The sequence below is a fragment of the Vulpes lagopus genome, chromosome 11 (genome assembly GCF_018345385.1).
Source record: "Vulpes lagopus strain Blue_001 chromosome 11, ASM1834538v1, whole genome shotgun sequence".
Taxonomy (NCBI): domain Eukaryota; kingdom Metazoa; phylum Chordata; class Mammalia; order Carnivora; family Canidae; genus Vulpes; species Vulpes lagopus.
In genome coordinates this window covers 16,690,948-16,717,247 of record NC_054834.1, presented here as the reverse complement: position 1 = coordinate 16,717,247, position 26,300 = coordinate 16,690,948, and the positions used below count along the sequence as shown (strand labels likewise).

Genomic DNA, 26,300 nt, shown 5'->3' with positions numbered 1-26,300 from the left:
AGTAGGTGCTCAATAAGTGACTATTATTATTACTACTGTAGGCAGGGTACCTAATTTCCTTCAATCTCAGGTTGCTTATACATAAATGGGAAAAATGATTTTCTTCTGTTTTTATTTAATTATCTTTCTGAATTACTACTTTATTCACATAGCTCAAAAATTCACATATAAAAAGAATTAAAGTGCAATCTCACTTCCGTATCACAATAAGAGTCCTCATTTTTTACAGATTTGTTTATTCATTTGAGAGAGTGGGGAGAGTGCAAGAGTGCATGTGGTGGAGGGGAAGAGGGAGAGAGAATTTCAAGCAGACTCCTCGCTAAGCATGGAGCTGGATCTCATGACCCTGAAATCATGACCCAAACTGAAACCAAGAGTCAATACCCAACCGACTGAACTACCCAGGCACCTCCCTCATTGTTGTTGTTTTTTTTTTTTTTAACAGCTGCATAGCATGCCATTATGTGGATGCTCATAATTTGTCTAGCCAGTCCCAACAGTGCTGCATTGGGGATTAACATAAGAATAATAAAGCACTTAGAATAAAGGGACTCAAGAGACACCTATGATTACCTTTTAAATCAATCTCACCTTTATTTCCTTTCACCTGCTCCATTTCTCAATGCCTTGGGTCTCCATTCATTCATTCAATATGATTCTCCACCTCCAGTTTGGCTGTCACATCCAAGTTTGTGTAGAGATCAATAAGCCATAGTTTACATGCCCTCAGGAACCTTGTCATCTAATGTTTTTACAGCATTCTACATCCTTTTAAGGATTTTTTTGAAGATTTTATTTATTCATGAGAGAGAGAGAGAGAGAGAGAGAGAGAGAGAGAGAGGCAGAGGGAGAAGCAGGCTCCATGCAGGGAGCCCGATGTGAGACTCGATCCCAGGACCCCGGGATCAGACCCTGAGCTGAAGGCAGACGCTCAACTGCTGAGCCACCCAGGTGTCCCCTTTTAAGGATATTTTTTTAAGGATTTTTTTTTCTTTTAAGGATTTCTTGCAGGTGGGTAGAAGCATATGAAATGATAGAGCATATAGGGGAATAAATAAAGTTCTGGGGATGGGAGTAAGAGATTGTCAGCAAGGAAATATCATTTAGGAAATGAGACTGAGGGCATTTGATATATAAATTATGGGTTTTTTCCCCCTCATTATAAAATAAATGAGCACTGCGGAAATTTGGAAATTTTCCATTTTTTCTCATGCATAAATAATACGTATTGAATCCGAATACATATATTTGTACATATATATTTACATGGCTGGATATTATCTTAATAGTTTTGCAGTAAAAAAAATTTTTTTAAAGATTTTCTTTATTTACTTGAGAAAGAGGGAGAGGGGGTCAATCTGAAATAGATTCCATGCTAAGCATGGAGCCAGACACAGGGCTCTATATCATGATCCTGATACCATGACCTGAGTTGAAATCAAGAGTCAATGCCCAACTGACTGAACCACCCAGGTGCCCCTGCATTAAAATTTTTTCACTTAATGTGATATCATAAACATTTTGCCATGTTAATAAGCAGCTTCAGAAGCATAATTTTTAATGGTTGCATAATATTTTCTAATATACACATCTATGCCTTAGTTAACCACCGTCCTTATTATTGGACACTTTGGCTACTTTAAGTAAGCTCTACACCCAATGTGGGGCTTGAAACCACAACCCTGAGATCAAGAATCACATGATCTACACACTGAGACAGCCAGGCAACCCCCAATTTTTCGTATTACAAGTAGAATTCTGGCTATGGTCTGTGTGAGTTCACATGCGATAGTAAAAAAAAAAAAAAAAAAAAAAAAAAATTCACCTGTAAACAAAATGTTAATACTCATTTCAAGTATTGGGTAATTACAAAGCGAGTACATAAAAACTTACAAGTGGACTTAAAATAATATGAATGGTAGACATTTATGTGAGCTGCTTCTTTATGCACAATAGTTAAACATAATTATAGCAGCTAACATTTACCGAGACTGTGATTACAGAATCACAGTATCCATGAGAGGAAAGAATTATCCACATTTTTCAGATGATATATTTGTGGTTCTGGTGGAACAGGGATGGGATTCAGGTGTTTTGATTTCAGAAACCCTATATGTATGTAAGGCTGCCTCATTAACTGTGTGTCAGACTGGTCATGCCAGAATGTTTATCTAATTTTATCTAAATTATACTAATTAGAGGCATGTATTCTCACTTGGGATTTGAGGTAATGAGGTACGGTGGTTTTAAGCACATTACAAGTGAGAGCAGAGGTCAAGGAAGGCTTCAGAGAGGATACTGGATTTGAATTTTGGGTAGAAGGCAGAAGACAGGGCATGTGATTCTGCATAGAGAAGTGAGACGTAAAAATTAATACAAAATGTTCATAGAATACCAAAAGCACTGTAGAGAAATTGTGTTTTAAGTGGTTACAGAAAATGAAACTGGAGAGGTTGATCAGAGCCAGGTGTTATAGGACGATAAGGGGCCGGCTCTAGGCTTCAAATGAGTCCATATGCTCTAGTTATTTGACTCTATTCACATTCTGCTTTTTTCTAAGTAGAACCACTTACTGATCAGGACACCCGGGTGGCTCAGCAGTTGAGTGTCTGCCTTTGGCTCAGGGCATGATCCCGGTTCTGAGATCGAGTCCCACATCGGGCTCCTTATAAGAAGCTGCTTATTAGGAGCTGCTTCTCCCTCTGCCTGTGTCTCTGCCTCTGTGTACCTCTCATGAATAAATAAAGTCTTAAAAAAAAAAAAAAGGAACTACTATCAAAACCACTCTGCCATGGAAAAATTATTTAATTTCATTAAAAAAATGAAGCCCCCCTCCAGCACTAATTTGCTATGACTCCGTAAGTTGATAAATTCTAAGATTTATTTTTCAACTGGAACACCTGAAAGATCATTAATACTCACAAGATATGCTTCCAGAATCATCTTTGGGGTAAAAAGCTCAGCAACTGAAATTGATGCTTAGGTTTGAGTGACAGATATTTTAATAAGAAAAAGTTCTGAACTTTATGTAAAAATGGAAGAAGAATCTACTGGTTTACCAGTCATTTCTTTTTCTGAAATGGTAACTTTAGTCAAAACACTACAGACATGATAAAGCTGCAAGTATTATGGGAGGGCTAGTCATGAAAAGCAACAGTTTTCCACCCCTCTTCTCCCCAAGTCTAGCCCAACTTCTTAGAACTATTTTCTTAAAATTATTGTTTTTGGTTCCTCTGGTGGGTTTATTTTGAACTCTACGTCAGTATTTCTCAAAAAGAGTGCTGTTGGTATTCTGGGGGGACTTGTGTGGAACTGCTCTGCATATTTAGCACTTTTGTCCCTGACACTAAATGCTAGGAGCACCTTCAGTCACTTTGACACATTTCCAAATCTAAGTTTGGGAACTACTTCCTCAAAAAGTTAGAGATATCCTATGACCCAGCATTTGCACTATTGGTATTTATCCAAAGGAATCAAACATAGTGATCCAAAGAGGCACCTGCTCCCTAAAGTTCACAGCAGCAATGTCCACAATAGCCAAACTATGGAAAGAGCCCAGATGTCCACTGACAGATGAATGGATAAAGATGTGGTGTGTGTATGTAATATATGTGTATATATGTGTGTGTGTGTGTGTGTGTAATATGTGTGTATATATGTAATATATGTAATATATATATATTACATATATTACACACACACACAATGGAATATTAACCATCAGAAAGGATGAAATCTTGCCATTTGTAATGATGTGGATGGAACCAGAGGGTATTATGCTAAGCAAAATACGTCTGTCAGAGAAAGACAAATACCATATGATTTAACTTATATGTGGAACTTAAACAATATAGATGAACATAGGGGAAGGGAAGTAAAAACAGAAAGGGAGGCAAACTATAAGAGACTCTTAACTCTAGGAAACAAAAAGAGTTATTGGAGGGGAAGAGAAGGAGGAGACGGGCATTAAGGAGGGCACTTGATGTAATGAGCACTGGGTGCAATATGCAACTGATGAATCACTAAATTCTACCCCTGAAACTAATAATATACTATATGTTAACTAAATTGAGTTTAAATTAAAAAATTCAAAAATACTAAAAAAAAAAAAAGATTGAGAATTACTATTCTGAGTAATAGAATGAATGGCTATTTCTTAAATCATGGAGTTTAGGCATTTATCTATGAATGCTTATCATTATAAATGAATATTTAAGTCTCCTTACTTCCCATTATTTTTGCTAGTTTTTTTTTTTTTTTTAAGATTTTATTTATTTATGAGAGACAGAGACACAGGCAGAGAGAGAAGCAGGCTCCATGCAGGGAGCCTGATGTGGGACTCAATCCTGGGACTCCAGGACCACACCCTGGGCCGAAGGCAGGCACTAAACCGCTGAGCCACCCAGGGATCCCCTTTGCTAGGTTTTATTACTATTTCATTTTGTTTACTTATGGAACAAATACAGGCGAATTCAGTCTCTTACCCCCTTCTAGAATTTCTATTAGACATTGATTGGAACTTCTTGTATCATTGCATTTTTTTAACCTCTGACATTTCTCATCTTTTTACCTCAACGAGCTGATTCCAGATAACTTTCTCAGATTTGGCTTCCAATTCACTAATCTACCTTTGGCTCCAATATGTTATTTAGCTAGAATATTAATTTAAAAAAATTAATGTTTGTATTTTTATTTCTATATCTTCTTTTTGAAATATGCTGGTCTTTTTTTCAGTCACTTTTTTTCATAGTGTACTATTTTCCCTTTAGTCTTATATTCATCTCTTTAACAGTTTTTAACACACTTAAGATTTTGTCCATATATTTCCATTATCTTCTATTCTTGAGAATCTAACTCTTCTATTTGTTTTCTTTGTTGATACTCCCTTATGGTTGTTGGCAGGTTTTTAAAATAATGAGCTCATATTAAATGGGAGGAGGGGTGGTTCCTCATCTCTTTAGGCCTGAGGCCATGTCTTCTTTCCAGGTCTGAATGTGTGACCCCATCCCTACACCCTAGGATCCAGATCCCACAGAGAGATGCCTATGGGTTGTGCTGAGCATGAGATTGCACTTACTGCTCTTTAAAAACATTTTTTCTGCATTCTTCTGGTAGTCTTTATTTAAAATTCACTATATATTTAAACATTTAATTGTGTTTTAGCCTTTGTTTTTGTGAGTCTGTACCGAGGGGAGGTCCATAAAACTCAGCTTAATCCTTCATGTTGCCAGAAGTTCCATTATTATAATTGTGTGCAAACTCCCCATCACTGGTTCTATCTATTGAATGGAAGTCAAGTCATTCTTCTTGGAGCTCACTGATTATTTGACCTAATTTGTATTAATTTCTATCTAAGTCTGGTTCGCATATTTCAGTCCAGGATTTATTTTAATTGCCCTTGGGGAGTTACAGTTTTAACTCTCATTTTGCTGGAGCACATCCTTAGGTAATTGATTCAGGAAGTATACATCTAAGTAAAGGGTTAGAACCTTTGAATGTCTGAAATGTCTTCATTTCATGGATAATTTCACTGGTAATAGAATTTTAAGTTCAAAATAATTTTTCCTCATATTTTTATTTTTGAGAGAGAGAGTGTGTGTGACCAAGGGTAGGAGCAGAGTGAGAGAGAATCTTAAGCTGGCTTCATGCTCAGCACAGAGCCCAATATGGGGCTTGATCTCACAACCCATGAGATCATGACCTGAGCTGAAATCAAGAGTCTGACGCTTAATGCAGTGAGTGACCCAGGCGCCCCTTCCATCATAATTTCAAAGGCATGGCTTTATTACATTTTAGTATCCAGTTCATTTATGAGAAATTTTATGTCAATCTTAAGTGACTTTATATTCCCTTTTAGATACTAATTTTAGGAGCCTCTCTATATTCTTGGACTCTGAAATTTATAACAATTATATGTTTGTATGGATGTTTTTTTCCCCAATCACTTGATAGATCCTTTTTGTCATACTTCTCAAGTACACGGATTTTTTTTCCCTAGTATTTCTTTGTCAATCTCTTTCTCTCCATCTTTAAAAATTTTTTTCTTTCTAGAGCTCCAATAGGTTGATATTGGACTTACTGGTCTGCTCCTCATATATATATATTTTTTTATCTTTTCTAGCATATATATTCTCTGTCTCTTTGACATTTAGTCGTACCTTTCAGGAGATTTCTTAAACTTTTTTTTTTTTTAATTCTGGTATAGTTAATATTACTGTGTTATATACTAGATTCCTTAAACTTTATCTTTTAGTCCTCCTAATTATTTTTATCATAGCAATCTTTTTTTAAAAAAAAATATTTTTTTTGGTCTGTTCTTTTATTTTCCTTCTAAAAGAATTCTGTCTTTGTGCATGGAAGTATCTTCTTAATCACTCTGAGGTTACTCAGATTTTTAAAAAACTATTTTGAATGACTTCCCTGAATGATTTCCCTTCTGGCATTAGTAACTATCTTTTTAAATACTCCATCATATGTCAGGTTATTCGTAGTTACATATTTATATTTACAAATCAAAGACTTCATTGACTTTTCTGGTTTTCCTCCATTATCACGTATCAAGTGTTTCCAGCATAGAACCCTTCCCTGAATGAAATGGTGATCAGGAGGCTATTGCACCAGAGTTGGCTCTGCTGAGTGCTTGTTTGACTTTAGGGTTTTTTAGGCAAGAACTGGCCTGTAGACTAGGGCTCACCCTCTTTCCAAGAGCTAGGAAGAAAAAGGATTTATCTATAATACCAAACTCATATTAGAAGCACTGTTTCATTTTATTTAATGCACAAGAATTTCCATTAATCTCTCTGCTTTAATGCCTCTGCTCATCTCTGCTCTGTCCTTGCTGACTCCATGCCCAGAGCTTCTTTCTAGAAGATCACGCTCATTCCCACCGTGGTCCTTCTTGCACTAATCTTTAGTTCTGTTTCATGGTTACTTTCCTCCAACCGTTTGTCTATCTCATTCTCTTCAGAGTTCTATTTTTTGCATAATTTATAGCCTTTTAAAAAGAGTTACAGGATAAAGAGGAGGCAAATGCTTGTGCTTGATCCTTCACTTACTTTTTTTCATTTTGAAAATTGAGGTGTGTGCTAAGTTTATCAATCAAATGTATTTTTAATATAAAATGCATAGAAGTATGAGAAGGATTTGAGAGCATTTACTACCAAATTGTAAACAGAGGTTACGTTTGGGTAGTGGAATAGTGGGTAACTTTATTTTTATTTTACTTTCTAGGATTCCCATAGTACACACTATTATTTTTGTGACAAATGTAACAAAAGCAAGTTGTAAGTGCTGATAGGAGTAAAAGGGACTTTTCTGTATCCTCTCAGGGGAGTTGTCTGCAAACACAGGAGACCCTTGGTGGAAGGGTGAGAGTCATGTCCAGAGGCCTCTCAGAACCCTAAGTTTGAGAATAGCACTGAGAGATGGATGTGGATATATATGCTGGTTGACCAATCTAAGCTATCAGGTCTGTTTTCATACTTCACTTATAACCCTGGAGGCAGGTACTATTTTTTCTGCTGCCAATTACACAGACCAGGCCCCCTACAGATTCGCTCACCCCTGATAGCTGAAACCAAAACCACTGAGAGTCTGCTGTGGGAATCACACAGGAGGGGCCAGGTAAGTAACGACAATGACTGAGGTGAACCAAGTGAGTCTGTGCCAATCTAGAGAGTGCATGCCAACCCAGCCCCTGCTGCATACTGGCTTCCATTTAAACATTTTCTTTATATTTAGGTTCAGTTTACATAGAGCAAACTGCACAAGTCAGTGTATTGTTTTAATGAGTACCACCATGCATTTCAGACTATTATGAATAGAACCTTTCTGTCACCCAGAAATTTTCCTCATGCTCCTACCTAGTCAATCCCTAGTACATTCCTAAAATCATCAAAGATTAATTTTGCCTATTCTACAACTTTATATAAAGATTTATTTATTTGATAGCGAGCGAGCATGCACGCATGCAAACTGGGTGAGGGGGAGTGGGAGAGAGAGAAACTTAAGGAGGCTCTGTGCTGACTGTAAAGTCCAAAGTGGGGCTTGATCTCAGGACCCTGAGATCGTGACCTGAGTGGAAACCAGGAATCAGATGCTTACCTAGCTGTGCCACCCAAGTGCCCCATTCTAACACTTTATTTAATAGAACACCCAATTTTTAAAGAGAACTTGAAACTACGCTTTAATAAAACTTTATCAACTTTTAAATGTCAGAAGCCAACACAGGAATTTATAAAACAATGTGCAGACCCAACAAAACACACAGGCTAAATTCAGCCTACCAGCAATGCAGCCCCTTTCTGCCTGGCCTACCGTATAAAGCAAGATATATTTTACACAAACTTCTTAATTTTGCTCATGATTGTTGGCTTTGATACTCTACCCTACTCTTTTTATTCTTTAGCAACTAATAGTGCGTTCTTTACGAAGGAAGGGAGACAGGGCGTCTGGGTGGCTCAGTCGGGCATCTGCCTTCGGCTCAGGTTATGATCCCAGGATCTAGGGATCAAGCCTGGTCTGGGGCTGCCTGCTCAGCAGGGGCACCTGTTTTTTCCTCTCCCTCTGCTCCTCCTCCTGCTTGTGCTCCCACCCCTATCCAATCAATAAATCAATAAATCAATCTTAAAAATAAAAAGGAAGGGAGAGCCTCATCTGCAGGGTAGCAAGCAAGCAAGGGGGAAGGAATGGGAGACTCAATCCTACTCCATAGCCACCTTGGGAAGAAAGGAATCCCAAGGGAAGGAATGGGTAGAGGCTGATTGGTGAGGAAAAGAAAGCTGGAGACCACCCTGAGGGCGGGCGTAAGAAAGAAGAAACAGATTGCAAAGCTGCCAGGATGTTGACAAAACAGTAAGAAGCCTCATCTTCCCATCACTTCATAAGCATCCCACCTGTAAAGGCCTCAAAAGACCCCTAAAGATGACTTTAGCCTCTCCCAAGCTCCTGCCCCACACTCCCCACTCTCGCAGATGACCTGTCCTTCCCCTTCTCACCTTGTCACTCTGCTCTAGCCACCTCCCTCCCTGCCATGCTGTGTGCCAGGCACGCCCTGCCTCAGGCTCCTGTCCCAGAGCTGCTCAGAACCTTCTCCTTCACCACCTTCAGGGCTGGGCGCACCATCATTTTCACCGATGGAGCTTTCCCTAACTAACTACCTGATTTTAAAAACTGCCCAGCCAGCTCCTCCACTGCCTTCTCCTGGCTTTATTTTCATACAGAGCATGCATCACCCTCTCACCCACGCTGTATGTCACTTCATTGTCTTTGAGAATGAAAGCTATGTAAGGACAGGTACATAATAGGAATTTATGGGACATTTATTGAATGAATGGGTGAAATCAAGGAGGGAGGGAAGAAAGAAATGAAAACCCCTGCTAGCTTTGGAGACTGTTGTTAAGTGTTCAGACAGGCACCAGTTAAGAAAATTTTATCTTTTCTAATTGTCTTGCAACATTTCCACTGGATATTCTTTTCTAATTATCTTGCAACATTTAATTGTTTTGAGGGAGTAAAGATTTAAAAAGCAAACCAGTAAGAATCCTAGGGACCAGACCAACCCTAAAAATACTTATTAACTTCAAAAATTAAGTTTGTGGGAGGAAAAAATGCTTAAGCACACAACTGAGCATTTGAGTTTAGTAATAATTTTTTTACTTAAAGTTTTAAGTTAAAGTTATAAGAACAAAACCCATCTTTTCATAGTACATTTACTCCTGTCTCTTTTAAAAAAGATTTTTAGGGCAGCCCAGGTGGCTCAGTGGTTTGGTGCCGCCTTTGGCCCAGGGCCTAATCCTGGAGACCTAGGATCAAGTCCCACGTTGGGCTCCCTGCTGTAGCCTGCTTCTCCCTCTGCCTGTGTCTCTGATGCTCTGTGTGTCTCTCATTAATAAAAGATTTTAAAAAAATAAAAAATAAAAAAGATTTTTAAGTAATCTCTACACCTAACATGGGGCTCAAACTCATAACCTTCAGATCGAGTCACATGCTCCATTGTCTGAGCCAACCAGGTGCCCTACATTTACTCTACCTTAATTTAAGAAGAAGGTAAAGAATAAATTATGAAATAACAAAATAGCATGTGCCTAATATTACTAAATATTTGAGAATAATGATCAGCAATAAGCATATGAGAATACAAGACTTTTTTTTAATGGCAGGGATCCGGCTCAAGATAGATGGAGAGGTGGGAGCTAGCTGGTTCTGTTGGTCTGCATTAGGTCTTGGATACCAGGTAAGGGCAGTTCCTCTAAAACACAAAGGTAGGGATCCCTGGGTGGTGCAGCGGTTTAGCACCTGCCTTTGGCCCAGGGCGCGATTCTGGAGACCCGGGATCGAATCCCACGTCAGGCTCCCTATATGGAGCCTGCTTCTCCCTCTGCCTATGTCTCTGCCTCTTTCTCTCTCTCTCTGTGTGACTATCATGAATAAATAAAATCTTAAAAAAAAATAAAACACAAAGGTAAAGAACTCCGGTGTCAGTAGCTTTCCTAGGTTAAGAAAAAAAAATATTCCTCAACCCAAGACATCATTTAGAATTAACTCAGGCCCTGGGATCGGTCAGTGCTGGATTAGACCAAGTGTGTTCAGGCTGCCAATTCACCTATAGAGATACTCCACCATCCACCATGATTGGAAGATGGCAGGGAACATGCTAGAATCATGGGCCACAAGTCCATATTTTCCAACACATAGCAGGTGAAATACAATGATTTGCCTACGTTTTAGAAAGCCTGAGAATGAATCTGGAGCAGCTATAAGGCCAGCAGCAGAGAGAAGAGAAAGAAATCAAGGGCAGCTCCCTTGCAATCCATGGGCCCTCTTACCCTTGTTCTACGTCTCCTCCTTAATACCTTTCCATCTTTTGTCAACTCATGTCCGTTTCTCTTTTACTGATCTGACAGTCATACATACATACTGTTTTTTTCGTCTTCTAGGTGTTTTGGATTGTGAAGGGCAATAGGAGGAAAAAAGAGTAGGATAAACAGAAATGAATTTCATGGATTACAATTTAATAAGTTATATCTTTAAATCTGAGAATAATTTTCAAAGTGTTAACATCTACAGAATTAACAACATAATGGCAACAAGACCGGGTCCCAACGAATGACTAAGGTAAACAATATGCTCTTTTTTTTCCTATCCCAGTTCTGGTAACTGGATAGTCTACAACTACCTGAGAAGGTGCGAGGATCACCTTTTTTATCTTAGTTTGGACACAGAAGCTCACATTTCAGCAACGATCAAGGTCATCATCTTTATCCCTTGCTGACACTTTTCTCCCATACCCCTACCAGTCACAGATCACCTCTGGGAAAAAATTTCAACAGGCTATTGAACACTGGCATGGATACCCAGAGGAGAGAGACAATTGTCTCTGGGGATACTGAGGAACAGCTAGTCATCCTGGATGGGCAAAGTTACACCGAGTTCAGTCCATCAAATGCACTGGGCACTAAGGACTTGCAAAGCACTGTGGGAATACTGAAGCAGTGAGAAGGCACAGCACCTTCCCTGAATGAACTCAAACGGCCAGGTGCAGACTGCTTCTTAGGAAGGCATATTTAGGCTTGGTTACCACTGAGTGTATGGAATCCTGGGCCAGGCTATGGAGACCAGGGATTTTGTGGGCCTGCTTTCTATCTTCAGGTGACATGATCTTAGAATCAGTTCTTGTGAGTATTTAACCCAGTGATTCTCAATCTTGGCAAGGCATTAGTGTTTCCTGGTTGCGGGGGTGGGGGTGGGGTGGGGGGGTGGGGGGGGCTTTTAAAAAACAGAGATGTCTGGGCCTGCCCTAGTCCAATTTAAATCAGAATCTCTGACCCAGTTGCTTTTTTTTTTTTTTTTAAATAAACTTTTCCTGTGATTCAAATGCATAGAATTATACTTGGTAGTTGACAACTACTGATCCCATATGACACAGAAAAAAAATTAATCTCTAAAGAACTTAACTGACTTGTTACTTGTCCAAGATCAGACACCTAGTTACAGGTACACCTTGCATTAAAACCATGGTCTCCACCAATTTACTCATCCAATTAACATCTATCAATGGCATTGTAAGGTTGGGACCAACCACCTAGCTGTCACTCAAGAATAAGGTAAGTCAAGGCTGCTTCATATCTAAGGATCAGTTAGGCTGGTCCTGATCTAAGTTAAAAGGAGAGGGTAAGCTGTGCTGCTTCTGGCAATCTCTCTCTTACCCTTTCCTTCCAAATAGTGGTGTACAATTCAGGACTCTGGAAATGTTAAGAAATCCTGTCCTCTGCATAAGATCTATCACTACCCATGACCCGCTTTCCCATTTTATTAGTTCTAGGGGGCCCTCTACCTACCCAAATCCAATGTGCAGCACAAAGGGCAGGGGACAGGTCCCCAGATGAGAGATCTGGTATAGTTCAGTGAAACCTTGACTAGTAGGGCTGAGAGCTGGAGAACGGAGAGCTCGCTCCTTGGCCCTAGGACAGAAGAAAGGGAAGGTAAGCCAGTGGTTGCTCGTTTGTTCTTTGAAGGAAGTGATGCCCAAAATGTTTCTTAATGTGGTCCATTCATTCCTAATGCCAACCAACTCTCTCCCAAGACACTACTGCTATCGCAGTGGTTTATACGGAATATGATAGTTATGTAATACAAAATACACACACAAACACACATATACATGTCCTTCCCAAAGGTGAACACTGGTGTGTGTGTGAGAGAAGGCAAGTTCAAATTCTGAATTCAACCATTCCCATCCTAAGCAATTCATGGTTACAAAAGTCAGTATGTGAGAAACTGCTCAGAGTAGGGCACTGGTACCAGGAGAAGAATCTCAGAAGCACTTTTCTTGAGAAGAACAAGAAAAAAATTAAAAAATGAGATTCATGATGTTCAAGATAGAGGCTGATATCGATCAACTAAAAAATTAACAGGGAAACTCTTTCATCTTTTACAAATAATACAAGTATTACTTTCTATTTACAGAGCACTTACTCAAAAGGCCAAGTATTTATTCCATTCCAAAGTAAATGAAGTTGTATCCACTCTGTGGATTTACCCATATCTTTGCTTCATGTCCATTTCCCTCTGACTGAATCACTGCCCCCGTCAAGGGAGGTCTTATTCCCCTGAAAAATATACAGCATTTTGTGTGTGTTTTTAAAGATTTTATTTATTCGAGAGACAGAGTGAGCAAGGGAGAGAGCACATGAGCAGGGGCAGAAGGAGACGCAGACCCCTGCTGAACAAGAAGCCCAACACTGGGCTCAGTCCCAGGACCGGAGCCGAAGGCAGATGCTTCACTGAGTCACCCAAGCACCCCAGATATGCAACATTTTGAATAGTGTATGTATTTTCTAGGGATAAAATCCTTAGCTTTGACAATATTAAAAAAAAAAATCTGTCTCCTCCCCCAACCCCATTCCCTAATACAACTGTTTATGAGGGTGAAGCTAAAGAGAAGATGATGTAGTTGATGACTGCTGGTATCTACAATGAGTTTCTGAAATTGGAGATTTTCTGGAAGTGTCTTCCAAAAGAACTGAAGGATGTCATGAAATTGGATCTATCCTCCAAAAGGATGAACTTAGATAAAATATAATTTGGGAAGCACCAGAGGATTACATTTATCCATGCTGACTTTGTCTTCTTTTGTGCACAGTTGTACTAGTTTGAAACCAAAGGAAAATCATCTCCTAACTTTGTTGATTTTGACTTTATTAACTCGATGATAATGCAAACACTAGGGAAGATGGATGGACATATCTTCTTATTTAGTTATATCTCCTAGAAAATCTTTTATTTGGAATAAAATGCTAGAAAAACTACAAAATGATTAGGATATTAGGGGGACACACATGGCATTTAGGATGAGATAAAAACTCAACTTGTTTTCCCCAGATTTCAAGCTACACTACAAAGCTGCAGACATCAGAACAATATGGTATTGGCTGAAAAACAGACACACAGATCAACAAAACAGAGAGCCTGGAAACAAACCCGCACATACGTGATCAGTTAATCTACAACAAAGGAGGCAAGAATATATAATGGGGGAAAAGACAGTCTCTTCAATAAATGATGCTGGGAAAACTGAGCAGCTACATGCAGAAGAATGAAACTGGACCACTGTCTCACACCACACACAATAAACTCAAAATTAAGGACCCAGATGTGTGGCCTGAAACCACAAGATTCCCAGGAGAAAACATATTAGGCCTGGAAAACTCAATTTTTAAAAAAGATTTTATTTATATATTCATGAGAGACACACAGAGAGGCAGAGACAGAGAGAGAAGCAGGTTCCCTGCAGGGAGTCCCATGTGGGACAGGGACTCTAGGGTCACGCCCTGGGCGGAAGGCAGACGCTCAAGCGCTGGACCACCCAGGTGTCCCTCAACTGGTTTTGATTTAAATTGAAGACGCAGCACAAACCTGCGTCTACACCTGACAGGTGAGTCCACTGTTGTTGCTGTGGTTTTAATTGGAAAATTCTTCTATCTTCCATTCTTCTGCAGCGTTTGGCAAAGTGTCCCATACAGGGAAGGTGCTCGAATACTTGCTGGATTGAGGCAATTCTTTGGTATCGCTCATAAATTAATGAGCAACTTGTAACTCTGTATAGTTTCAGAGTAAAGAGAGAAAAAAAAAAGAAATGCTACGTCACAGGATTGGGCCTTGAGGTGTTCCCTAACAGGCCAGAAGGCTTTCCAGCAGTGCACTTAAGATAGCAGGCAGAGCAACCTTACCTAGGCGGTCTTCACTCGGAGCTTTCTTTCGAGCTTTTTTCTAATGCAAATTAGTCTGACTTTCTCTCCCGGGCCTCTGGCCTCCCACCTGAGTCTTCTGAACAAAGAAATGCTACAGTCATTAGACGGACTGCCCGGCAAAAAACGATTCCAAGTTTCATTTCAAATAGGCCTCTGCTTCCTGGGGCATACTTCAGCTTGCCCTCTATTTCCAAGCTTAACTTAAATTCTGGATATTATGTGCATTTTTAAAAATTTTATTTACTTATTCGAGAGAGAGAGAGAGAGAGAGAGAGAGAGGCAGAGACACAAGCAGAGGGAGGAGCAGGCTTCCTGCAGGGAGCCCGACGTGGGGCTCGATCTCAGGTCTCCAGGATCACGCCCTGGGCTGAAGGCAGGCGCTTAACCGCTGGGCCACCAGGGCTGCCCTATTATGTGCACTTTTTAAAAAAGACTTTATTTATTTATTCATGAGAGACACAGGGAGAGAGAGGCAGAGGGAGGAGCAGGCTCTCTGCAGGGAGCCCGACGCGGGGCTCGATCCCGGGGCTGGATCCCAGCCCCGCCCCCCCCATCCCGCCCGACGGCGGCGCTGAGCCGCGGAGCCCCCGGGGTCCCTACACACTCGGCGCGCTTCTGGCTGAGGCACAGGCCTCCCGGTTCTCAGAGGGAAACAGCTGAACCTCGGTGCTCTGCAGCCCCAACTACCACTTTTGCTACGAGCGCTCCCATCCACGGGGGACCAGAGCCAGACCCCGAAGCCACAACCCGCCCCCGCCCCCGCCCCGCCCCGGCGGCCCTCCCCCCGCCCGCTCCCCCCCTGCGCGCCCGCGACTCCCAGCGCCGCTCCTTCCCGGCGTCTAAGGGGGCGCGGGGGGCTGGGGGCGGTCGGGGGCGTCTCCGAGGAAAGCCCGCGGACTGTACCCGCTCGGGCGCACACAGCGCCGGGGCGGCGGCCACTCGGTCGCCTCTTCAGCTTTAGGGAGACTGAGGGCCGCGGACAGACGGCGCGCCCCGCGGCCGGGCCCCGCCGCCCCTCCTCCCGGCCCGCGCCCCCGCGCTCCCGCGCTCGGACGCCGCGCCCCTCGCGCGCACTCACCGGCCGGCGCTGCCCGGGGGAGCCCAGGGCCCAGCCGCCTCGACCCGCGCCTCAGCCTCGGCGCGCGGCTCTCGGAGGAGGCGCCGACCTGCTGTGCGGCCAGAACGCCCCGCGCGCCGCCCGCAGCCCGGGACCCCGCCCCCTCCGCCCGGGCCCCGCCCCCTCCCGGGGCCCCGCCCCCTCCGCCCGGGACCCCGCCCCCTCCGCACCCCGGGGACCGCGCGAGCCCGACGGCTCCCCGCCGACCGCTGGAACTTCGGGGCGGGGCGTGCCTGGCGCTGGAAGCCGGGCTGTGGGCTCCCGCTGTCCGGAGCGGCCGCCCCGCCTCCGCCCCGCCTCCGCCTCCGCCTCCCGCTGGCCGCGCCCCCGCGGGGCCTCGTGCAGCACCGGGCGGCCCGGGGTCGGCGAGACGCCGCTTAGTCGTACCGACCGGGCAGCGTGGTCCCCGCGCGGCCACCCCGGCGACCCTGCGGACTCTCGGCCGGGGGGCCGCGCAGGCGCAGCGGGACCGGCTCCCTCCCCAAGGCTCCGTGGCCGCCTTCCCGGACACTTCCTCCCGCAGGAAGGCACAGATCCGTTCTTGAGCCATTCGAGTTAGAATGTACAAAACATCTTTAAAAGAAAATAAGTGAAAAAGAAGCAAAGCAGGCGCGCCTTCCACTCGGGAGAAAGGCGGACACCGGGGGGCGGCGGCGGCGAACCGGCCTCGTGTCTCGGGCGGGAGCCGGCGGCGGAGCGCTGCGTCCTAGACGGCGCGGCCCGGGCGCCCGCCCCCGCCCCGCCCCGCCCCGCCCCCGGGAGCGTGCTGCGGCCTCTGGGTGGGGACAAGGCCCCGCTGCTCCCGCGGCGTCCTCCCCCGCCCCCCGGGGCCGACCCTCCTCTGCGCCCCGCGCCGCGCGGGGGCCCCGTCTTCACGCAGACCCGAATCCCGGGCCGAGGACCGACCGCGGGCCCCTGTCCTCACAGGAGGGCGTCCGCAGGGGGCACCGCGTTCCTGCGCCGGGGCTGCTGGTGTTCCTTACACGTTTGACACTTGGCCTTGGCCACCGTAGCAGGTCCTCTTGTCACCTGCGTGTCTGGGAGCCCAGGACTTAAGCTATGAGGCAGATTCCAGGCACCTGGGGAACTTGTTAAAAAAGCAGATTCTGGGATCCCTGGGCGGCTCAGCGGTTGAGCGCCTGCCTTGGGTCCAGGGCGTGATCCTGGAGCCCCGGGGTCGAGTCCCGCACCGGGCCCCCTGCGTGGAGCCTGCTTCTCCCTCCGCCTGGGTCTCTGCCTCTCTCTCTCTGTGTGTCTCTCATGAATAAGTAAATAAAATCTTAAAAAAAAAAAAACCAACCCGGATTCTGATTCAGTGGGCCTGGAACGGGGGCTGACATAAGCCCTAGGTCGAGCTGATTATTTATTTATTTATTCATTCATTCATTCATTCATTCATTCATTCATTCATTCATTCATTTATTTCTTTATTTAGGTGCTGATGTATTTAAAATTTTTTGAATTTGAAAAGAGCACAAGCGTGGGGAGGGGCAGGGGCAGAGGGAGTCGGAGAGACAGAAGCTCAAGCGGACTCCCAGGTGAGCACCCAGCTCTGGCGGGGGCTCCATCTCACCATCCTGAGGCCATGACCTGAGCCAGAATGAAGGGTAGGACATTCACCCCCTGAGCCCCCCAGCGCCCCCGCTGTGCTTTGGGAAATAGCACCGGGTTACCTGCTGTCACAACGCTTGTCTTAGACACTATGTGGCCGACCCTGGGAGCAAGGGGCACTTTGCTCTCTCCTAGAGTTTACAGCCTAGCAGGAGAGGAGACACTTTGCTCAATCACATTAAGAAAAGTGTAACTGCAAACTAGGAAGCTCTCAAGGGGAGCAGAGCAAAGCCAGACGCGTGACCACAGGTCAATACAGAATCCAATCCAGATCCGGATGGTGTGGATTGTCCCCCGAAACAGGCAGAGGTGACACGGGGAGGAGCTGGCAGGTGCCGGGGCCCTGTAGGTGTGAGCAGAGCAGCTCCAGCGGGGAGGAGCAGGGGTGCGGGTGCAGAGGGCCTGGAGCTGGCCACTGTGGGTGGAGCTCGCAGAGTGGGGGAGCACAAGGCAAAGCTGGAGGGGAAGGCACCGGCCAGACTTGTGAGCCCTGGTGGGTCAGATGCTGAGTTTAGGTTTGGGGAACCATTTGAAGAATTGGAGCAGGAGGGGTCATGATCAGAGGTGCACGCTGAAAAAGGATCAATCCAGTCACTGCTTGAAGAATGGGTTGCAAGGGACCAAAACGGACGCAGAGGACAGTCGGGTGCTGGTTACTGTAATAATCCAAGTGGAAGAGGCCTAGTCTGTCAAGGAGACCAGGATAACACAGAACAGTAAGAGGAAACCTAGAAGGAGAGGCCAAGACTGCGGCCAGATCCTAGAAGAGCTGGAGAGATTACGGCCTCCCTGGGGGTCTTGTGTCTTCTCTCAGTATCCGTGCAACAGTGGGAAGCTGCCCCGGGCGGGGGCTTGCAAACAGGGTAAAGTCTCAGACTCTTCCCAGTTCCTGCCAGTAAGTTTTCTGAGAAGGCAGGATGGGATTGAACTCAGAGCAGTAGGGGAGAATTTGTCTTAGATTGGGAACGGGAGAGGGGCGCCTGGGGGCCTTGGTGGTTGAGCATCTGCCTTTGGCTCAGTATGTGATCCTGGGGTCCTGGGATCGAGTCCTGCATCGGGAGCCAGCTTCTCCCTCTGCCTCTCTCTGTGTGTCTCTCATGAAGGAAAAAAAATTGGGACTGGGACAATGATCAAGGTTTTTCTCTTTATCAGCAGTTTCTTTTTTTAATAGAGATTTTTTTTTTTTAATTTTTCATGAGAGACACAGAGAGAAGGAGAGGCAGAGACACAGGCAGAGGGAGAAGCAGGCTTCATGCAGGGAGCCTGATGTGGGACTCAATCCCAGGTCTCCAGGGTCACGCCCTGGGCTGAAGGCAGCACTAAACTGCTGAGCCAACCAGGCTGTCCTTTATCAGCAGTTTTAAAAAACCTTTTTTTTAGAGATTTTATTTATTTGGTAGAGAGAGCACAAGCAAGGAGAGCGGCAGAGGGAGATGGAGAAGCAGGACTCCGCTGATGGGAGTCCCATGCAGGACTCGATCCCAGGACCACAGGATCATGACGTGAGCCCAAGGCAGATGCTTGAGCAGCTGAGCCTCAGAGGCGCCCCATACTAGCAGTTTTTATCCACTTAATTATGTATGATATGCAGCAGAGCGCTTTTCTTTGCGCTTACCCTGCTTAAAGTTTGCTGTGCCTTTTGGATCTACAGATTGATAGATTTTGTCAAATTTAGAAGCATTTTAGTTATTAGCTCTTCATATCGATAGTTCATTTCTGTGTGAAGGTGCCTGGTTTCTGTATCTTACTGTATTGGATGACAGATTGGTGTTTCTGACCCGTCTTACTGAAGTCTGGCAGTTCCAGATAATGTCTATGATGTTTCTTAGCTTTCAAAACTGTGTACATTTGGACTGTGTTGTGATTCATTTTCCTTTTCTAAATAAATATATAAATATAATGGTACCTAATTTTGCATTTATAACTTTGAGTTCTTTCTTTAGGATTATTTGAGAACAAGAGAGAGAGCACAGAGGGAGAGGCTGAGGGAGAAGCAGACTCCTCGCTGAGTGGGGAGCCCGATGTGGGGCTCGATCCCAGGACCCTGAGATCATAACCTGAGCCGAAGGCAGATGCTGACCCCACTGAGCCACCCAGGTGCCCCTTGAGTTCCTTCTCTTAAACAGAGGTACGTCAAATTGTATAAGCTTCAGGCCCATAAAACCTAGCCCTGCCCAGGTCACTAGCAGCATGGAGGTAATAAGGACTTGAGAAGAAAGTGACCTCCAAGGATTAGAGATAATGTATTGATATAATTGTCTATTTCTTTCTTTTTTTTAATTTTAATTTTAATTTCAAAAAAATTTTTTAATTGTCTATTTCTGGCTTACACGGTGCTTGAACATCTCTTTACTTGAGGATCAGGTTCATTTTCTTGATCATAAAGGCTCTTGATTATAAGAGGCAAGGGAGGGAAGCTACTCACTGGAGGTACTTAAAGTATCAAAAAGCAAGTGTTTGTATGAACTAAGGGTTTGGAATGGGTCCAGCGGAATGGACTGTAGGTCTGGGCTTACAGGCTGTCCACTCCATCAGAGTGGAAGACTTTAACGGCATTTTTGCCAAAACCTGAACAAATAACCTGAAATTTCACCACTGAAGCACTCCTTCTTTTGGCTCTTGAAGCTTTTCTTTTCTTTCTGAACAGAATTTGTTGTGTGACTTACCACGATATGTCTGCTTTCCCTGATGGTAACGTCCATCCGGTGCTAACTTCCACCTAAGTTAGTTTACTGGCCCTATTACGAGGCAGTATTTCCTGCACACAGTTCTGTGCCTTTTTATTATTCACACATATATCCATATATTATTCTTCTAGTACTCTTTCCATAAAAAAGTTATGTTTTCAGTCGCAGCTTCCTCTTTCTCTGCTGCACTGACATGATTTCTAGACAGTGGGTGCAGACCCCGAGATCGCGTAATGAGGCCCCCAGGCAGTGGCCGACTTCCCCACCACTGCGTGCTCTCCGTGTCTATAGAGAGAGTATCAATCTCCATCAGGTTGCATTAAAAAAAAAAACCTGTAAAAATTCATTCCTAATAAGTACCCAAAGGACTAAATGGGAGATGCAGTAAGATGACAAAGCCCTCACACCTCTGAACTGGAAGTCTTTTCTGAATTTTCCGAATTTTAATAATTCTTTCTCTGCACGATAAATAAACTCATGGTTGCTTTTGCATTCACTACTGTATTTTGTAGGTGAGGTAGTTACTCTGGAGAAGCGTGAATCCTTAGTACAGTTCTTTTCAGATGATTTAAAATTAGACCTCAGCTGTTGTCCCAGATCTACCCATGAATTCTAGTGTCCCAGCTTCCTTTGTCAACTGACTCCGACTGCTCTCCATCCCCTGGTCAGGATGGATTTATCCAAAGGTCATGTGCCCAAAGCCCCCCAGCAGCTTCCTGGTGCCTTAGAATTAAAGCTGAAGTTCGTTGGTGTGAGAAATTGCTTCCCTCCCTGGCTCCCGGCTCTCCCCCCCCGCCCCCCGCACCAAGCACTAGCCTCCCGCACTCTCTCTGGGTTGCTCCCCAGATGCCCCCTCCACAAATTCAAGAGAGCTGAGAACCCCCCCCCGCAAAGGATCCAGGCTCGTTTCTACCTTTGTATTTCCTGCACACATTGCTCATTCCTAGAATAGGTCTCCCCAGTGAATCTGCCTGACAAACCCTATTGATTCTTTACTGTTCTTGCTGTAACACTCAGGTCTTCCCATGAAAATGGAGAATAAGACAAAAAATACTTTTGTATGCACACAACTCTTTCACAGCTGAATATTTTGCTGTATCTTATTCTGACTTTTAAAAAAAGAAAGAAAACATTTTAGATAGAGTTAATGTCTTCCACATGCCCCTCTCTGATCTTATTCCCCTGCCTGGGGAAACCACTGTCATGAATTTGTATTTACTATTCCCACACATGCTCTTGCATTTTTGCTGCGTATGCGTGTATTTCGTAAGCAGCAAGTAGTACAGTTGACCCTTGAACAACATGGGGGTGGGGGGTATCAACCCCAGTGGAGCTGAAAATCTGAGTAATTGTCAAACTTAATACTTACTACTTACTATACCTACTAACATCATTAACCAGTTTGTATGTTTTGAGATCTAATATTCGTTTTTATAATAATCCATGGAAAAGCTGTTATTAAGATCCACATAAGGAAAATAGAACGTAGATTCCAAAAAATCTACACGTAGTGGACCTGCAGTTCAAACCATTTACTGTCAACTATATTGTTTGCAAAGTGAAAAATCGATTAACACATGTTTTGTATGTTTTAGATCTTATATATTGTATTTTTATAATAAAGTAAGCCAGAGAAAAGAACATGTTATTAAGATCATCATAAGGAGGAGAAAATACAGTAACGTACTGTATTTACCCAAAAAAATCTACACATCAGTGGACCCATGCAGTTCAAACCCATGTTGTTCACGGGTCAACTATATTTGTTTGCAAAGTTGAAAAATCGGATAAATGGCATCGTGCTATATAATTCTGCAGCTTGTTTTGTTGTTATTGTTAATGGGCATGTTCACTTTAATACCATAAAGTATTATATAAATAAACCACAATTTATCCATTTTCTTGTTGATGGACACTTGGCTTTTGATTATTTGCAATAACAAGCAATGCTGCTGCAAACATTCTTGCACACATCTCTCTGTGTATACATGTGAGAGTTTTCCTGTGATAAATATCTAGAAGGAGCTGCATTACGCTGCATGTACGTTCAACCTCACTGATATCGTAACATATTCAGTGTTACTGATATCACACTGCTCTCTACAGAGATTTGTATTAGCTATATTTTCTTCTTCTCTTTTTAAATATATATATATATATATATATATATATATATATTTTTTTTTTTTTTTTTTTTTTTTAAGTAATCCCAACACCCAATGTAGGGCTCGAACTTACAACCGGAGATCAAGAGTCACATGCTCTACTGACTGAGCCCACCTAGTGCCCCCTTATTTTCTATATTCTTGATGCCCTCATATCTGCAGCCTTACTGAGACTGCCCTTCCAAGGGCTAGCAAACAACTCTCCAAGGATTACCCCTTTCACATGCCAATGAACCAATGGACTGCCCTTCCTTGAAATGCTTCCTTCTGCTAGCTCTTAAGTTTCAGGAGGCAATATTCCTCTGCCCTAATCATCCCAGGGCCTTAGAAACAGTCCCTAACCCCCAGAGCCTGCAGAAGTGATTCTAAGTAGCCAATTGTGAGTGTGCTTACCTTGCCTTGCCTTCCTCTCCCAGGGAGACACAATAGAGGCTCAAGCCCATGCTTTCCCCTCATCCTTTCTGCCTCTTTGCCGACCCTAGTGATGCCCCGTGACCACTGTGTGGTCCCGCATGCCCCCTCCTCTTGGGAACTGTGTGAAACAAGCTATCTTTTCAATGCCAATTGTATCCTGACCTGCTGGTCTCACCAGACATGGAAAATAATAAAACCTACATTTTATTTATTTTTATTTATTTATAATAGTCACACAGAGAGAGAGAGAGGCAGAGACATAGGCAGAGGGAAAAGCAGGCTCCATGCACCGGGAACCCGACGTGGGATTCGATCCCGGGTCTCCAGGATCACACTCTGGGCCAAAGGCAGGCACTAAACCACTGCACCACCCAGGGATCCCTAAAACCTACATTTTAAAAACAAAGTTGTACCAATGTAAACCAGCAAGGTATGAGAGTTCCTTCCAGCACCACTATGTTTGGGTTGATTTTGCCTCCTTGGTTAGGTTATGGCATCGTTGTTTTAAAAGATGTTTCCACGGTTGTTAGTGAGATTGAACACCTTAATCTTTTGCCATTTCAGTTTTTTCCTTCAGTGAATTTTCATCCCTATTCTTTGTGATTTAAAGAAAATTACATTATTACCTTTAAAAAAAAGATTTTATCATTTTTTTAAAGTAATCACTACGCCCAGCGTGGGGCTTGAACTCACAACCTTGAGTTCAGGGGTGCATGCTCCACCAACTGAGCCAGATGGGTGACCCCCAAATTATGTCATTACCTTCCATTATCTATTTGTGTGAGTTCTTTATATTTTCTAGAGTCCAGTCCTTTATTGATTGCATATTGTGGCTTTATCTTCTCCTATTCAGTGGCTGGTTTTTCAACTTTGTGGTCTCTTGTTATGCAGAAGCTCGACAAATGAATCCAAACTACAGACCAATTACCCTATAATCTTTTCTTATGGTTTGTCTGTTTTATGCCATGTTTAAGAAAATCCATTCTTCTCATGATCCCACATGATATTCTCTTCTAAAAGTTGTAAAGTTTCACTTCTGGCATTTATGTCTTTAATCTAACTGGGGTTTATTTTTTTTTTAAGATCTTATTTATTTATTCATGAGAGACACACAGAGAGAGGCAGAGACACAGGCAGAGGGAGAAGCAGGCTCCCTGTGGGGAGCCCGACGTGGGACTTGATCCCAGGACCCCAGGATCATGACCTGAGCCAAAGGCAGGTGCTCAACCACTGCGCTACCCAGGTGCCTTAAGGGGGTTTATTTTTGTGTAATGATATGTCTAGGGATCTAGTTTTGTTTTTTCACTTGAAAAACAAATTGTCTTAGTACCACTTGTTGACTAGGCCATCCTTTCTCCGCTTCTGACAATCAAAGCTACTATGAGTAAGAAAGGCTGATGGGAGCTAATTGTGTGAGCAAGCTGATCTGGCTGGTTCATTACGGAATTCCTCAAAATTCAGTCTATATGTCTTTTTTCAAGAGAAGAATGCTTCAGTGTTCTGTCTGGATGATAGAGGCCCGATTCCAGGATTCGAGGAGTTGAAAGATGAAAGGGTTGTGTGGTGAGGGAGAGAAGGTCTTGCCCTTCAACTGCTAGGCTTTTGCTTAATACCTTAAAAAAATACTAGACTTATCCTACTTCCTGAAATCTCTACATCTTTTTCAACCTCTCTGATTCAAGATATCAAAAAAATAAACCTGTCCCTTGTCAGGATGGGAAAGAGTTTCCTGTTGATGTTGGGATGAAAGAAATCGTTCCTTATTCAGAATTTTAACCACTACCCTTATTTTTATCCTCTTGCCTATTCCTTGCTTCCAGAGGCAGTTTTCTCTCCAGTTTCTACATCGTCTGTGTTCTGTGATGTAACTCCCTTCTCTGTAGACAGTTGAGTGTTAGCTTCTTACAGTATGATTAGTTACTGCTGGTCCATTCACACTTTCCATTTTCCAAAATTTTGTTGGCATCATTTATGTTTGTCTCCATCCTATAGTTTCTTTGTCCTTTTATGGTTTTATATCATTTAAAATTTTCTAATCATTGTTTAATTTTGATATTGGGACTTAGTCTATTTCCTTTATTTTTTTTCCTCCATTGGTGGTTTATTATTTTTTTTCTATTTGATTATACATTATGTTTAGAAATGCTGTTCATTTTTATATATTGATCTTGTTTCTAGCAACTTCAACTTATTAATTTCCATGCTTTTATCTTCAGAGTTCCTTGGGCTTCTGATGAAGATAAGTTTATGAACTGCATCTAAGGAGAGTTTTATCTCCTCTTTTTAAAGTCTTGTATCTCTTATTTCTTCTTGTTGTTTTATTCCCATTGCTATAGCTTCCAATATTAGTTAAGCATGCTTCAAGTCCTACTCTAACTGCCTACATTTTCAAATTAAATAAGCCAATTACATGTAAATCCCCACTTACACTATTAAAACTTTGAGAGGGGATCCCTGGGTGGCGCAGCAGTTTGGCGCCTGCCTTTGGCCCAGGGCGCGATCCTGGAGACCCGGGATCGAATCCCATGTCGGGCTCCTGGTGCATGGAGCCTGCTTCTCCCTCTGCCTATGTCTCTGCCTCTCTCTCTCTCTATCTCTGTGGCTATCATAAATTAAAAAAAATTAAAACTTTGAGATGGACTGGTAGGGAGTTCAACCCTGTTTTGATGGTAGGAAGACAGGTGGAGGGTAACACTATAAAATATCTTAGCCCTAGTCGCCTGGTAGCTCTATGGGACACACCCAAGACTTGGAAAGACAGGCTTTGAGAAAAATTCAATCCTTTTGACCAACTAGAAAATGAACCAAATATGCCATCAAATGGTAAACCAGCAGCAGACAATTTGTGAACCAAGAAAAGAGAATCAACAATTAAGATACAATGGTTACAAACATTTGTGGGCCAAGTACTGCAATTAATTATAAAATATATAATATGTTAAATTAGGCAGACAAAAGAAGGCCTTGTATCTCCAAAGCAATGATTCACAATGGATTTGATACTAACTCAAAATACATTTTAGCTCAACTTCTCAGAGGGATCATCCTATATCCTTTTCCTGTTCAATGAGAATTACTACTGCCTTCTATTATTCTATTATGCAGATTTTTTTTATCCTCTGGGAAATCACACATTCAACAGTATTGATATACTTTTTATTTTTTAGACATTAGAAGCAGGGAAAAATGCCTCAATTGCCATTTTTATTGTCAACACGTAACACAGTGCCTGTCACATAGCAAGCAATCAACAAATACTTGCTGAATGAATGCATGCGTTCTTACTATGAGGCAGGCATTATGTTAGCAGCTAACAAAATTCTCAGGAATTCAATAATTTTCAGAATTCTTTATTGACTTTTCTTGGTGTAATTACAGAGTGATTAATAGAAAAAGCTGAACGAGAGAAACATAGCTACATTGAGAGTGTGGCTTCATAATTGTTATTAACAATGACGAAACAACACAGTGAATATATTTGACACCTTCCTTTCCCAAACTGATCGGGCTTACAAATCCTACACAAGATTTAATTAAAAATGAATAAAGACAAATG

The 26,300-nt window shown here is 43.1% G+C and overlaps 1 protein-coding gene across 4 annotated transcripts in view; it reads right to left on the bottom strand.

Moving 5' to 3' along the window:
* SLC26A5 (solute carrier family 26 member 5) overlaps positions 1-15,929 on the bottom strand; it is a 57,662-nt gene extending 41,733 nt beyond the window's left edge. For 3 of the 4 annotated variants that reach the window (XM_041773332.1, XM_041773334.1, XM_041773335.1), the window contains exons 1-2: positions 15,829-15,913; positions 12,339-12,461 (exon numbers count right to left, since the gene is read on the bottom strand). The gene's annotated coding sequence lies outside the window, so the exon portion shown is untranslated. Of the gene's footprint in view, positions 1-12,338; positions 12,462-15,828 lie in introns of all 4 variants that reach the window. The other variant, XM_041773333.1, reaches the window with a different exon arrangement.
* Positions 15,930-26,300: the final 10,371 nt, after the last annotated feature.